Here is a 15,721-nt window from a genome sequence, read left to right as displayed (position 1 = left end):
TATATATATCAAAATGGTCTAAGAACATTGGCAGGGTAATTCACGCAGAACCAATATGCAGTGATAATGTATTGGGGCCTATAGCCTACTGCACAAACCTCATTGCTACATAACTGTTTTTTAATTGGGTAATGTTGCATAGGCTTACGTTTTTAAGTCATGTATTTATTTTTTTATCTGAGTGGTAGATCTCAGCTTGCATTTTGACTCGAAAGTGATCTTGACTAAGAAAAGGCTGCTTTAGTTCAATTTCAACAGCTTAAAATTCTTCTGAACTATTCTGTATTGAGTGACATCTTAGAATCACAGCTATCCACTGCTATCCTCTATCAATTCCAGTAACATCGCTTTCTATGACAGTGATATCACAACAAAATTGGAGCAAGAACTTTCAAACATAAAACCTGGTTAACCCGTAAGACCACCACGTCATTCCAAAAACGATTCCATTTACTCTGTGTCCGTGTTGAGGTAGCGAGCTTTTTATTTCTTGTGGTGATTCCAGAGAAGAAGGTGGCAGGAGGTCCTGTTCCGTCAGTGCTTAGCAGAGGGGCCTGAGAAAGATCATAACACAAGCTCAGTGGTTCAGTGAAAGAAGAGGACAGCATTGCAGTGTATCGAACACATGGTTTGAGACTGAACTCACCTGGAGTGTTGTTGGCTGTTCGCCAATACCCAGTATCTGTCTGCTCCTGGACCGGTTTTCTGAAAGGTTCCTCCTCCACATCACTGTGGTCCGGCGTGTGGGGGACTTGGAGAGTTTGACTGGATTGATAGTAGCCAGAAGAGCAGGCATGGTGAAACAGGACAAGAAGCGGAGCCTTCAGGAGCAGATAGCCTGGGTTATGGCTGAAGCGCTCTGCTACAAATCTCCGTTACTGCAGCTACCTGCTGCTGCTCTTCCTGGTTCTCTTTCTCCTCTGGAGGCAGGACTCAGCATTGCACTAATTGCCAAAGTCGTTTTACATTTCAGGAGGCCCGACAGGGTATTAAGGCTACTGACAAAGGGGGTAGGTAGGGCAGAGTGACATCCAAATCCGAAGCGCAACTCCGCTGGCCGCTCAACCACTCTCTCACTTGTGCCGGGTCCTCCAGAACATCAGGTTGGGATCAAACTGTATTAGCTCCGATTGCGGGGTGGAGGGACACGTTTAGGGGGTTGCTGCACGATTCGGAGGGGCTCCCCTCTGTGGGAATGAGGCTGGAAGGGGAGCTTGGAGGGACGTTGAGGACTAAAGCCTGCGGAGGTCCAGTCTGTGGTCTAATGGGAGCGAGATGACAGTGTTCATGCGAACAGAGAGAACAGGTGAAACTGCATTGAGCTGAGGGACCAGCGGTTGCCACAGTCTGCATGACTGGGTTAGTTATTCTCACGCTGTTCACTGGGTTGGTCAGTCTTGGAGCAGTGTTGCTGAAGGTAGTGCGGAGGTGGGAGAGAGGTTAACACAGATGGGGAGGCAGTTCCTGTCCTATGGATGAGGCAGGGAGATACCATGAGGGGCAGATGGGTCTTCAGGGGTAGAGGGACATGGGCAGACATAGGTCATATTGGGAGAGGGGCCTGGTGCTGCAGCAGCATTTAGTGTTAGAGGTACTTGCTGGTTGATAATAATAGATGGACAAGCAGGTGCAAAAGCATTTGCTGGTAGATTCCGAGGTGTCATCTGGATGCCAATGCCACTGATTGGCACAAGTCCAATGGCGTCAGGACCCAGGCAGTTTGTGGAGGGACAGAACCACGTTAGAAGGTTGGACAACTATGCTCTCTTTGGGAGGACTTCGCGCTACGGGCTTTCTTGCGTTTGGGCGACTCTCTTCCACTGACTTTTTTTAGCAATTGCAGCATTCTTGGCTCCTTGAGGGCCTGTGCTTTCTCAGTAGGTTTGCGAATGCGTTTTTTCCTGAATGATTTCATTTGCCTCCTCATTCACCCTGTCTATTGTAGTTGAGGATTGGATGGGAGCAGGGAGTATAGGTCGGCTGGGGGTAGAGGGTACAGGTTGACCAGGTGTGGAGGGTATAGGTCGGCTGGGGGTAGAGGGTCAGGTTGACCAGGTGTGGAGGGTATGGGTAGGATGGGGGTAGAGGGTACAGGTTGACCAGGTGTGGAGGGTATGGGTAGGATGGGGGTAGAGGGTACAGGTTGACCAGGTGTGGAGGGTATAGGTCGGCTGGGGATAGAGGGTACAGGTTGACCAGGTGTGGAGGGTATGGTTAGGATGGGGGTAGAGGGTACAGGTTGACCAGGTGTGGAGGGTATAGGTCGGCTGGGGGAGAGGGTACAGGGGTTGACCAGGTGTGGAGGGTTAGGTCGGCTGGGGGTAGAGGGTACAGGTTGACCAGGTGTGGAGGGTATAGGGTCGGCTGGGGGTAGAGGGGGTACAGGTTGACCAGGTGTGGAGGGTATAGGTCGGCTGGGGGGGTAGAGGGTACAGGGTTGACCAGGTGTGAAGGGTATGGGTAGGATGGGGGTAGAGGGTCCAAGTTGGGTAAGTGTGGAAGGCATGAGTTGTTGTCTGGAAGTTGGAGTGGAGGGGACCGCAGGATGTGGGATGGACTGTACTACAGGCTGTGCAATGACAAAGGTCTGAGGAATCATCATCACAAGTTGACTGTTCTGCTGCTGACTGTTCTGCTGCTCCTTTCCCTTCTGGTTCAGCATACTGGCCACTGTTCTGGGACCATGGCGTAGCTTTGGTTTTTTCAATGAAGCTAGAAAAAGTCAATAAAAACAGGGGCATTTACATTAAACTCGCATTATAAATGTAATATCGATTAATAGATTTATTAAAAAATATACTTTGCAGTTGACCATCACTGATCTGAGTACTGAGGCTCTTAGCTAATGTATAAGTGATTTTGGGTGGTAAAAATAACCTGAAAGTAACCAGGAAGTGACTGCCCCTCAGCATAGTAAACGATACAGAAGTAAAGCAGAAGTGGCCGTCACTTTCACAGGGTATGACATATTCAAGGCCATATACAAATATAATGTTACCCTGATTCGCTTCCCAAGATTTGTGTCCCATGAGTACAGCCTGAAACAGATAAATTGACATCACAATTGTCACAATAAGCCCTGTTCAAATTGATTAAAAAAAAAAAAATGTAAAACCGTATAAAGGTTGTAAAGTATGATAACTTTTGTTTATAGTGTGGTAAATTATACTCACTTGTTTGTTACGCATTTTAATTATCTGCTTACAGCCTTCTGCATCTACACGGAGGACCTGTTTCAGATCACAACATTAGAAAATGAACAATGCATAATACATTGGTCATACTATCAGGATCAGCTGACAATGGATTCAAAATATGGTATTATAATCAGTTAACCTTTTTCAGATATTCTGGGCTGATGTTATGATGCATTCATTGTGTACCATAATAGCTAGTCATGTGCTCTTGATATGCCAATAAAGAACATTTGTTGTAAAATGTGTTCAATCTTTCCTGTATGTTACTGGCCATAATATCTGCATAGGCCTACGTCAGGGGTCCCCAAACTGTTTTGGCCAGCGACCCCATTTTTATATAAAATAATAATAATGTAATCAGCGGCCAATGTTTACTTTTTAAATTTGGGCTATGACAGTCTTTTACAAATCAGTCTGACACTACTTTTGACAGAACAGTATTTCAATCTGAAGGAAGTATGGTTTGAAGTGACTGAAATGCATCAGAAAGATATTGGGAAGTTCAGAAAATCATCAGGCAATAATTTTGAATGATCTTTTGTGTAGAAAAGAACATCATTGATCAGTCTGATTTAGTGCCTGGTCTGTTCACTCTGTTCTAATGAGTCATGTGCCGCTTGTGGGTAAATATACACTGAGTGTACAAAACATTAAGGACACCTTACTAATATTGAGTTGAACAGCCTCGTCGGGCATGGACTCTACAAGGTGTCAAAAGCTTCCCACAGGGATGCTGGCCCATGTTGACTACAATGCTTCCCACAGTTGTGTCAGGTTGGCTGGATGGCCTTTGGCCGGTGGACCATTCTTGATGCACACGGGAAACTGTTGAGGTGAAAAACCCAGCAGCGTTGCAGTTCTTGATACAAACCGGTGCGCCTGGCACCTACTACCATACCGTTCAAAGGCACTTAAGTACTTTGTCTTGCCCATTCTCCCTCGGAATGGTACACATACACAATCCATGTCTCAATTGTCTCAAGACTTAAAAATCCTTCTTTAACCTGTCTCCTCCCCTGTATCTGCACTCATTGAAGTGGATTTAACAGGTGACATCAATAAGGGATCATAGCTTTCACCTGGATTCACCTGGTCAGTCTATGTCATGGATAGAGCAGGTGTCCTTAATGTTTTGTACACTCAGTGTATGTGTTCCTGAGAGTCTTATCTTTCAGTGATGGGCTCATAATATTTTGTAGCTTAAACGGTTCAAAAGATAGAGGCACATTTTTAGGAAGAAAACAGAACCCCCCCGTTTATTACAACCACATCAAGTGGCTACCGGAGGTTACTAAGGTACACCGGTTCTATGAACCAAGCACCATTTTATTTATTTATTTTTAGAGTTTCTCTCGCGACCCTATTTTCAAATCAGGCGATCGCGACCCCTAGTTTGGGAAACGCTGGCCTAGGAGCTTGCATCCTTAAGTAAAACCTGACTGGCATAATATGAAATGACATAATTGTGCTCATTCATAGAAAGTGTTGTATTTGTGGGTTCATTCCCTACCTGCAGAAAGAACAAGAACACTGGGGTATTGGTGAGTCCAATGCTCTCTGCTCTCTCTCGCACCATGTCCGCTACAAAAACAAGAGATCGTAGGATCAAGTCAAGTCATTGGTTCAGTCCTGAAACAACTCGTATGAAACGAACAAAATGCAAATAGTCATTTTCTACAAGTGAGAGAGAAGTTGTGACTTATTGCCTTGACATCTCATAAAGTACCTTCACGGCGCTTGTTTGAAAAGAGTGGTGGCGGTATAAGCACATTGCCCACCCAGGGAGTGACTGCCAACTGAAGGGAATAGTTGAGAGTGGTGCAGGTTTCACTTTTGGCAGAGGAGTCCTTTTGCCTTGAGGAATTGTGGGGCGTCCCCCTGGTCACCGCTCATAGACCCACTGTTTTTCTGCAGAGACAAATACATGGGCTAGAAAACAGAAGACATGCATCACAGGCTTTACAAGGAGAAGACCTCTGTATAAACAAAGCTTCATCTGTGTCATAGATTGATCTAGGTGGGCCATGCAACTAAAGCGTTGAGCACACAACTATGACGACAACATATTTTTTTACTCCCTTCTAACCTTGATTCAACAGTTTATAATCTACGTATTTGTATGAAATGGTCAGATGTATTGATGTATTCTAATAATAATCAACATATTTTATTAACATTTATACGGACAAATGAATAAAAATGTTCCCACTGGAAACATCTTTGTTTGGGACAAAAAGCAATTAAAACACTTGCTTCACCACAAAGAGAGGCTCAATGAAAATATAGATCTTTTTTTGGGAGCGTCACCTGGCGACTTACGTGTTTTGTGGCATTGGTTTTCTTCCAAGCGATTATGTTTCTCACCTCTCCGTAGCACACCTTGAGCATGGCCAGGTCACTGTTATAATCCTTTAGAAGGAACACATACAGAGAATGTCACATGCTACTTTACGTCACAAAGCAGGATCAATGGCTTAGCTTGCTAACTTTCCTACATATTCTAAAATAATAATCATATTTCAGAGTTTATAAACAGAGACACTCACTTTAAATGAGCATGGTGTAATTGACTCCACACTCCAAACAGCTGATTCATGTTTCCAATGTTTATTCATGTTAACTGCCTAGCTTAATGATCCTGTTTTGTAATACTCTGATGAAGTCAATATTTATGGTTGCTGTTGCAGAGCCACAGCAGAGACAGTGGGAACAAAATGACAATAGGGACAGGTGTTGAAAATGTGCATAAGTTCTAACGTTACACATAATGATGCAACACCTCACATGATTGTTTATAAATAAATAAATGCCGGTACCTTCTTTGCTAGGATTGGGGGTTTTGTCCAATGACAGTGGCAGCAGGCTTTGCCAAGCGGTCCAGGATGGTGGAGCGTACCACTGTGAACTCATGTGCTGCGGCCTGGCTGTCCGTCGCTGCCTGCTCTTGCATTGTATTCTTGCTGGGCCGTTCAACCATCATGCTCCCTCACCTTCCCCAGCCCTTCAAACTCCTTCTCTGGCATGGGGATCCATTGCTCTATGTCTGGTTGGGTGTAGTCTTCGATAATGTCACTTTCCTGATCAGACAGATCAAAGAACTTCTGCTGTTTCTTCCGTCGTCACTGTCCATAAACTCCATCTCAACGTTCTCCTCCTCATTGGAGCTCGAGTGCACATCATCGTCTAGCCTCATCAGCCTACTCTTGATGCTCCTCACAGCCGCTGTCTTTCTCCTTCTCTGCAATGCTCTTTTCCTTTTGTCCCTCTGAGGTCTGGGCTGTTTACAAAAACAAGACTTAACTGTGTCCAGTGTCACAGATTGAGTTAAGGGGGACATAAAGGCTACATAGTCAACACTCACCTTGTACCCTGTCATTCGCCTCCACTGTTGAAGGACCTGGCAGTCAATTCTGTTGGGGATCTCGGCAGCTATCTTAGACCATTTACCTATAAAAAGGGACAAAATTAACCTGTAAGACGATTATTATCAAGAAAGATGATGGATTGTTTTGAAATAGTCAGCTTTCTATAACAGTTCCTACGTCCATATTTCTCCACCAATCGTCTGAGCTGTGCCTTTTCCTTCTGGTCAAAGGGCCCTCTTCACGTTCCCAATCAGGACGTCCACATACCTACAGAATAAAACAAAGTTTGTCAGTGACAGTATGTTCTAACACTTTTTAAAGTTTGAGTTAACTAAAATGGGGTGGCAATCAGGGAAATGGTCAGTGAATGTTGTGAGAGTTTGGTCAATATATTGGCATTACTCGATCAGTCCATGTTAGTCCTCACCTGTCCCTACACTGGCCATCATTTCTGCCAGGCACATCCTGGCGGATTTTCCACCAGTTCCCCACCCCGTATTTAGCCACTGCTCTCAGTAGCATCTGCAACAACAACCAACTTATATTATCAAATAACTATACATATCGGGACTTCTCAAAATGTCCTTGTAACCACATCAATTTCACAACAAAAATGCCCCAAACCCTCCTGACCATACCTCATCTTCTTCTTTAGACCAATAGCCTTTTTTGAGGGTGGGGTCCAGAACCTGAGTCCACCGATACATCAGCTGGCATGAATCCCGGCCCTCCATGAAATAGGAGACTGGAGTAAAACGAAATCACGGAGAAAGCAAGTGAAATTTCCAGAACCCAACACACAATGCACTACCGCAACAAGCTACAGTATCTTGTATTGAACAAGCACTTTGTCTAGAGAAAATAATTAGTAGAGTAGAGCAGGGGACAGTAGTATCCCGAGAGCTTTACGCCCACTGGAGCCTTACAATGAAGGGGACATAAGCTGGGGCCAACAATAAGAACAACCGTCATCGATGTGCACGAACACTAACATATTTAATGCATAAAACCCAGGGTGTACACTGGGTGGTGGGGACTTACTCTGGGTGTAAGGAATGTAGTTCCCGATACGCATCTTCTCAACCAGCTCTCTGAGGATCTCGTCCCTCCACGCCGCCCCACTTCCTCCTCCTGAAGTCGGTGCAGATGTAGCGCTGGTACGTCTGGAGACACATGAAGGCTGTCCTGTTGGTCTGTGTGTACAGACAGGGGGAATGGATAATACTGAATGGTTTACACATTCAAAGAAATGGGTTGTGTTAGACGTTCAGGGAATTACACTTGATCTACCTACTACCGAGAAACTTAACAGTTCAGTATCAGGCACTTGTCTCTAAACAAAGCCCAATCAATAAAACTGTGCAAATCAGGACTGGAACTAGCACCTCTGGATCCCACTGATAGGAAGGGGTAATGACCATGAGTCATGATTGGCCAATCCTATCTGTCTGCTCTTACCCCAAGTTTATCAGCAATCTGATCCCAGTTGTGGTGTCCATATTTTACAGCGACTTTCTTGAGCATCTCAATTTCGTCTTCCTTCCAACTGGCTTTGTTAATGGAGGGATGCAGGTAGTTCTGCCAAAAGCTTTTATGTCCTCAGCTTCACGGATGCCTTCAAACTGGATAGGAATAAGATTTCAGCATCAACACTTAAGCCTTTTTAACAATAGGAAAACAAACATATGAATGGGGGAGATGACAGAAGTTACTCAACCCACATCAATATTGGAAATCTTTTTGCCAGTCATGGTCATCATAGCGGTCAGCCAGCAGCTCATCCTCCTTTTAATGCACTGCAAGGTAAAGCAGATCCGGCAACAGTTAAACAGCAATGGTTTGACTCAGGAATAAACATTACAATACATATTGATTAAACAATTCAAATCCATCTAATCTCTTCATGTAAAGTGAGAACAAACACAAAACAGACCTGTCTGACAAGATAACCTGACTCATCTTGGAATTAATAGGCTAGGTCATTATTACCCATTAAAGAGTTATGATGGGACTCACCTGATGGCCTCAATGTCCTTTTCAATTTCAGTGATTTGTTTCCGCAGGATTTGCTTTTCCACGTTTTCAGCTTTGACCATTTTCTGTGTAAGGGTATTCTACCCTATGAGACAAAAAAACTTGTTATTCATGAAGGCCATTGGGTTAATAATAATAATCTATTCAACAAGAATAAAACAAAACAGCTATGATAGTCGGTCTGCACTACTATTTTCAGACAGAGTAGAACATTTTCAGTTGTTAAAGCCTCCAACAGATGGGCAGACACCAATCCTCATTAAAATGTTAACCTACATTTCGTACACCCTGTGTAAAAATCTGAAGTTTTGCTACATTTTGAAAAGCACAGGAGCCCGAATAACACATTACCATTTCAAAACCATCTATAGAAAGTCTACACCTCTTGAACTTTTTTCAAATGTGTTACTTTACAAAGTGGGTTTGAAATAGACTTAATTATAATTTTTCCTCAACGATCTACATAAAATACTCTGTAACGTCAAAGTGGAAGAAAAAAATTCTACCATTTTTTAAAGATTCATGAAAACTAAAACACTACTATAGCGTGAATAGATAGGTATTCACCTGAGTCAATACATGTTAGTAACACCTCTGGCAGGTGTGCAAAGCACATACATAAGGTTATAAATGATTATTTTCAAAATTCTTCAAGCTCTGTCAAGTGCTGGGGATCATGACAAGACAGACATTTTCAAGTCTTGCCATAGATTTTCAAGCAGATTTATGTAAAAACTGTAACTAGGCCACTCAGGAACATTCACTGTCTTCTTGGTAAGCAACTCCAGTGTAGATTTGGATTTGTGTTGTAGTTTATCGTCCTGCTGAAAGGTGAATTCCTCTCCCAGTGTCTGGGGTAAAGCAGACTGAAGCAGGTTTTCCTTTAGGATTTTGCCTGTGCTTAGCTCCATCCTGTTTCTTCTCATCCTGAATAACTCCCCAGTCTTTGCTGATGTCAAGCATACCCACACCATGATGCAGCCACCACCATGCCCCAAACATAAGGCTTTGCATTTAGGCCAAAAAGTGTGCTTCTATGACGTTTTTTTTTTTTCAGTATTACTTTAGTGCCTTGTTGCATACATATTCATGTTTAGGAATATTTTTTATTCTGTATATTTTTCTTCTTGTCATTTAGGTCATTATTGTGGAGTCACTACAATGTTGTTGATCCATCCTCAATTCTCCAATCACAGCCCCTGTAGCTCAGTTGGTAGAGCATGGCGCTTGCAACGCAAGGGTTGTGGGTTCGTTTCCCACGGGGGGCCAGTATGTAAAATGTATGCACTCACTAACTGTAAGTCGCTCTGGATAAGAGCGTCTGTTAAATTACTCAAATGTAATTGAACTCTGTAGCCTTTTTAAAATCACCAATGGCCTCATGGTAACATCCCTAAGCAGGTTCCTTCCTGTCCTGCAGCTCAGTTCAGAAGGACGACTGAATCTTTGATGTGTCTGGGTGGTTTAATACATAATCCACAGCATAACTATTAACTTCACCATGCTAAAATATATATTCAATGTCTGATTAGTTATTGTAACCCATCTACCAATCACTGCCCTTCTTTATGAGGCTTTGAAAATCTCCCTGGTCTTTGTAGTTTAATCAGTGATTGAAATTCAATACTTGACTTTGGGACCTTACAGATGTTGTATTTATGGGGGAAAGAGGAAGGGGTAGTCATTCAAAAATCATGTCAACCCCTATTATTTCACACAGAGTGAGTCCATATAACTTATGTGATTTGTTAAGCCAAATTTTACTTCTGAACTAATTTAGTCTTGCCTAAACAAAGTGGGTGAATACTTATACAACAACTATATTTTAGTTATTTAATTTATATTGATTTGTAAAACAAAATATGCATTTTTTTTTCACTGACACTATGGAGTATTTTGTGTATATCAATGACAAAAAATCACAATTACATCTATTTCAATCCCACTTCAAAACGCAACAAAATGTGAAAAAGGTTCAAACGTTGCAGTTGAAATGTTGTGTTATAGATTCTTCTTCCATAGGCTCAAGGGGGTGTAGACTTTCTATAGGCACTGTACATGATGAATACATTTTTTTATATAAAATACTCTGCAAAGATACTCTTCAGGGGAAAACAATAACCCTTTACTCTTTACTTACTTGGACAGCTTGGGCTGTATCACATGCTTTCCTGCTGTCTTTGATGACAGCATTTATCAGCAGAGTCTTCTGCCACCCTTCCCCCTGAAAATACAAAATCCCCAATTTAAAAGTAATCAAGACACCACGTCACATTCCCATAGTGGTGATGTCACATAACAAGGATGCAAGAAGCACTAAGGTCCCTAACGATTATTATTTTTAGACTCACATCTTTTCATCTTGACGTTGTCAGTAGGTCTGATCCTTTTACTCATCTTCTCCCTGGCTTCTGGATTAGCAGGTGGGCCCTGTGGGAATCGGAGAGGTAATGTTAAAACATGGAGATATACTCTTCGACCAAAGCTATAACCCACTGACCCTGCTCATATTGTACTGAATCTGCAGACTCATACCTACCAGACATGTGACTTTATCTCTGAAATAGGGCTTCAGAAAGCTCCCCAAGAAAAGCTTCAGTGTGGGTTGTCCAGATGTGGTAGCCTGGGGAGTTCCTGTGCCAGACAGCTGAGTCATAATCTCTTTCTGTAGGGAAAGACAGACATTATTACATCGCATGGACATTGCACAGCTTCTTTTTAACAGATTCACAGATTCCATACTGCACCTTTAAGAAAAGCAGTATGCTTTTAGTTGTTGGCCTCTTACTTGTTGCTGTTGATTGTCTGATAATAGTCGCTCCAGCTCCTCTAATTTCTCTTTCAACACTTCCTGATAAACAAGGTTCATTTGCAGACATGTATCTGCGTTCTGGGGTAGGTCCAGCTCCTCAGCACTGTCCTCTTTGCTCTCTACCAGATGTGGGAGAAAGGAGAGGGCAGGCATTTTACAGACACTTTATATACTGCATTATTTACATCATGTGACAAACTGAAAACTGGAGTGTTAGAATAGTGAAAATGATCATCAATACGAACCGATTCTGTTTCACTTCCTTGGCAATCTCATCTGTTTCAACACATTATAAAAGAAGTCACACATGGTAGAAATGTATACTATCAGGAAAACGTATCCATGAAACAATGCATAACATGTTTAAAGAACACAAGGCAAGGGCTACCTGACAGAATCTCAGCATTAGATGCACCTGGGCCAAGAGTGCGCTCCAACTCTTCAATCTCTCTCTGTATTCGCTCCGCTCTGCCTCCAGGTTCCCGGAGGACCCTAGAAGAGCAGGTTAACATTATTTCTCAATTCACCTGAGAAAAATCATGGTAACACGGTACTATTGGTGATGACCTCCCGAGTGGCGCCGTGGTCTAAGGCTGTGCCACTAGAGATCCTGGTTCGAATCCAGGCTCTGTCGTAGCCGGCCGCGACCGGGAGACCCATGGGGCGGCGCACAATTGGCCCAGCGTCGTCCAGAGTAGGGGAGGGAATGGCCGGCAGGGATGTAGCTCAGTTGGTAGAGCATGGCGTTTGCAACGCCAGGGTTGTGGGTTCGTTTCCCACGGGGGGTATAAAAAAATAATGTATGCACTCATTAACTGTAAGTCGCTCTGGATAAGAGCGTCTGCTAAATGACTAAAATGTAAATGTAAACATAAATGTCAATGAGTCTTACCAAATCTTCTGGTTGAGATGCATTGTCGTCTGATCCATCATCTGCCAACAGTTTTAAAAAAACGAATTACATTTAGAAAGCCGTTAGCCAAGCAAACACAGCCAAGGAGTTGTGGAGACTAAATTGCATTCTATGATTAGACCTTGCCTGGCTACCCATCTACATTGCTCCTGCAACTGACGTGTAGCGATCGATAGAGCAGCGGAATTAAATTTGGGGTGAGTCATTAGGCAAGATTAGACATGGGCCCATTTTTCTAAAGTTATCCATCTGGATTTCACCTATCGATAGGATTAAATGCATAGAAATATAATTAATAGAATGGAAGTTCCCATTCAAGTCAATGGTTCGTTATTTCTATGCATTTAATACTATCCATAGGCGAAATCTAGATAGATAACTTCTGCAAAACTTGGGGTCAGGGTCTCTCTCTGCAAACCCACTGCAACAATGATGCAGAAGCAACACCCCCCATCTAATCCCAAGGATACCACCCAGAGTCCACGGGCCATCACGCTGGCAAAAAGACTAATAAAGTGGCGTGTATTCATGGATGCCAACGGAAGCCAGGCTTCCCCAAAACATTTACCCAAAAAATTACATTAAAAAAAACATACTATAATTTTCTGAGTTTCGTAATATTCCTTAAATTCACAAGAGGCTGAATGTATGTCACTGGCCAATGATTATAAAGGCGATTCTGAACCAACCATTAATTCATACATTGTTGTGCCCCTGGCCTTAAGAGGATGGCAGTTCAATATGTAGCTAGATGTAGAAGGCTGTTAACTAGCTAACGTTGCCCATGAATGGAAGTTAGGATAGCAAGCAAGCATTTTAGCCAGGTAGCCTAGGCCAACAAAAAATAAAAGCATGTACTGTGTGACAGAGTGATTGACAGTTTCGTTAACTTGAAAGAGAAGAGGATGTCACGCACAGAAATCAGAACCATGGACACCCTCATCATATTTAGCTTACGTTGATTGGACTAAATAGTTTTTGGTATCTTTTAGTTGTCACTGTATTAGACTAAGCAGAGGTGATTTGATGACGTTGAAATGTTGAAGTTGAAATGGTGCTGGAATAGTGGAGGAAGCTCCTGTTTTCTTTGCGATTTGCAGTAAGGTAAAGTTAACTGGTTATAAATCAATAGTTGTTTAGTGGTCCGAAAATGTCAGACCACTTACTGTACATGCAATATGCTTTGTGGACTTTACTGGACATAGGTTGCTATCTGGTTTTCTGCCACTGTCTTCTTATTGTCTCAGCCTACCAGTGATTTTACCCCCGCACCGCTACTGCTTTAATATACTTCAGATACCCACCAGATGAACAACTGTCTGAAGATAGTTCAATTGAGTTGCTTTCGGGACCAAGGGTGCGCTCGAGCGCCAGAATTTGGCGTTCGAGTTTCTCCCTCTGTGCAAGATGGTCATCCGAGGACATAATGGATGAGACACCTTTTTAAAACAATGTAAAATGAATGATTACAAAACCAGGGACCAATTTATTTTAGCACAATAGCCATTGAAAATACAGGAAGTTACAGTAGCTAGCTGACAACATTGGCAGGAAGCAGGGGGAGCATGCTGGAATCCAACCCCATGCGCGAGCAGCAACATAACATTTGCTGGTAGCTAACGTAGTTAGTAACTAGCAAACAACACCTGAACTAACCTTGACATGCAAACACAACATCCCTCAACTTCAGCATCCGTCAAAAGTATGTTCTAATTTAGCTAACTTGCCATGTAGTCTTGACCAGGAGCATCTGAAGCTTGCTAACGCTACTTACCAAGACTGTCATCCAAGTTAACAGATGTGTCTCCTTATGTTATACATAAAATATGATGTGGCAACAAATATATTAAGCTAGCTAAATCCCAATTAAATTAGCTGGCATGCTATTTCACTTGACATCTCTACGCGCTACAAACGACAGGGCTGGAATTAACATATTTCCCAGAATGCAATTGAAGGAATCAACGTTTGTTGTTTTTAAAATTATATTATTGTTTATCATGTATAAACAATTTAGACACATATTCAACAAATATTCCTACTCAAATACTATTTCCTTGATTTAAACAATCAAATGTAACGTTGTAATCTTTAAATGCATGAATACCCACAATGCAACACGAGTGCCACTGTAAACGTCACAGCCTTGCACAGAGTCTCTACGCCCTAACAATGGGAGTCGTTGTCCACAAAGCGGCACGGTGGGCTGTCTAGCTCCCGCCTATCCTCTCTTTGGATTGGTTAATACATCTCATTATTGTAATAATATTTGAATATTCTATGAGGGTTATTGACGTCAATAGCCATCTCGAGACAACTCCGATATAAAGTGTTTTTTTCTCAGTTGCCGTGATGTCACGTGCCCTACTTATGTCAGTACACTCATAACAACGTAAGCATTACGAAACTTCTATTCGAGCAAATGAACCTCACGTAGCAAATAAGCCATTCATTTGTGTGTTGACCAATTCGACGCTCTTGTTGGCCTCCTTACAAAAACTAATTGCTTGAAACAACGAAAAAACGCCACCTGCTGGAGGAAGATAGATTTTCCTCCGAGCTGGGCCTCTCTTCCTCTTCCTCTCTGTTGAAACACAAGCTTATCAAAAGCCACCACACAATTGTGGCAAACTCAAATAAAATTGTATTTGTCACATGCGCCGAATACAACAGGTGTAGACCTTACAGTGAAAGGCTTACTTACAAGCCCTTAACCAACAATGCAGTTTTAAGAAAAATAAGTGTTAAGTAAAAAAAGAAAAAAAAGAGCAACAGTAAAATTACAGTAGTGAGGCTATATACAGGGGCTACCGGTACAGAGTCAATGTGCGGGGGCACAGGTTACAGTACCAGACAAAAGGGTTTTTCATAATTTTTACTATTTTCTACATTGTAGAATAATAGTGAAGACATCAAAACTATATGAAATAACACATATGGAATCATGTAGTAACCAAAAAAGTGTTAAACAAATCAAAATATATTTTATATTTGAGATTCTTCAAATAGCCACCCTTTGACTTGATGACAGCTTTGCACACTCTTGGCATTCTCTCAACCAGCAGGAAGCTTGGCCCCAGTGATGTACACTACCCTCTGTAGTGCCTTGCGGTCGGATGCCGAGCAGTTGAAATACCAGGCAGTGATGCAACCAGTCAGGATGCTCTCGATGGTGCAGCTGTAGACCTTTTTGAGGATCTGAGGACCCATGCCAAATCTTTTCAGTCTCCTGAGGGGGAAAAAGCTTTGTTGTGCCCTCTTCACGACTGTCTTGGTGTGTTTGGACTATGTTAGTTTGTTGGTGATGTCGACACCAAGGAACTTGAAGCTCTCAACCTGCTCCACTACAGCCCCGTCGATGAGAATGGGGGCATGCTCAGTCCTCTTCTTTTTCCTGTAG

The 15,721-nt window shown here is 42.6% G+C and overlaps 1 long non-coding RNA gene and 1 pseudogene across 1 annotated transcript; both read right to left on the bottom strand.

Annotated features, from left to right (window-relative positions):
* Positions 1 to 646: 646 nt before the first annotated feature.
* On the bottom strand, positions 647 to 14,234 carry LOC123490692 (annotated as a pseudogene).
* LOC123490693 lies at positions 5,073 to 6,034 on the bottom strand. Its single transcript, XR_006661011.1, has 3 exons — positions 6,014 to 6,034; positions 5,517 to 5,606; positions 5,073 to 5,105 (listed from the first exon to the last, which is right to left on the bottom strand). It is a non-coding gene; the product is annotated as an uncharacterized LOC123490693 (long non-coding RNA).
* Positions 14,235 to 15,721: the final 1,487 nt, after the last annotated feature.

This window comes from Coregonus clupeaformis, unplaced genomic scaffold (genome assembly GCF_020615455.1).
Source record: "Coregonus clupeaformis isolate EN_2021a unplaced genomic scaffold, ASM2061545v1 scaf4403, whole genome shotgun sequence".
Taxonomy (NCBI): domain Eukaryota; kingdom Metazoa; phylum Chordata; class Actinopteri; order Salmoniformes; family Salmonidae; genus Coregonus; species Coregonus clupeaformis.
Note: the sequence above shows the minus strand (reverse complement) of the source record. Positions and strands in the feature narration are given on the sequence as shown.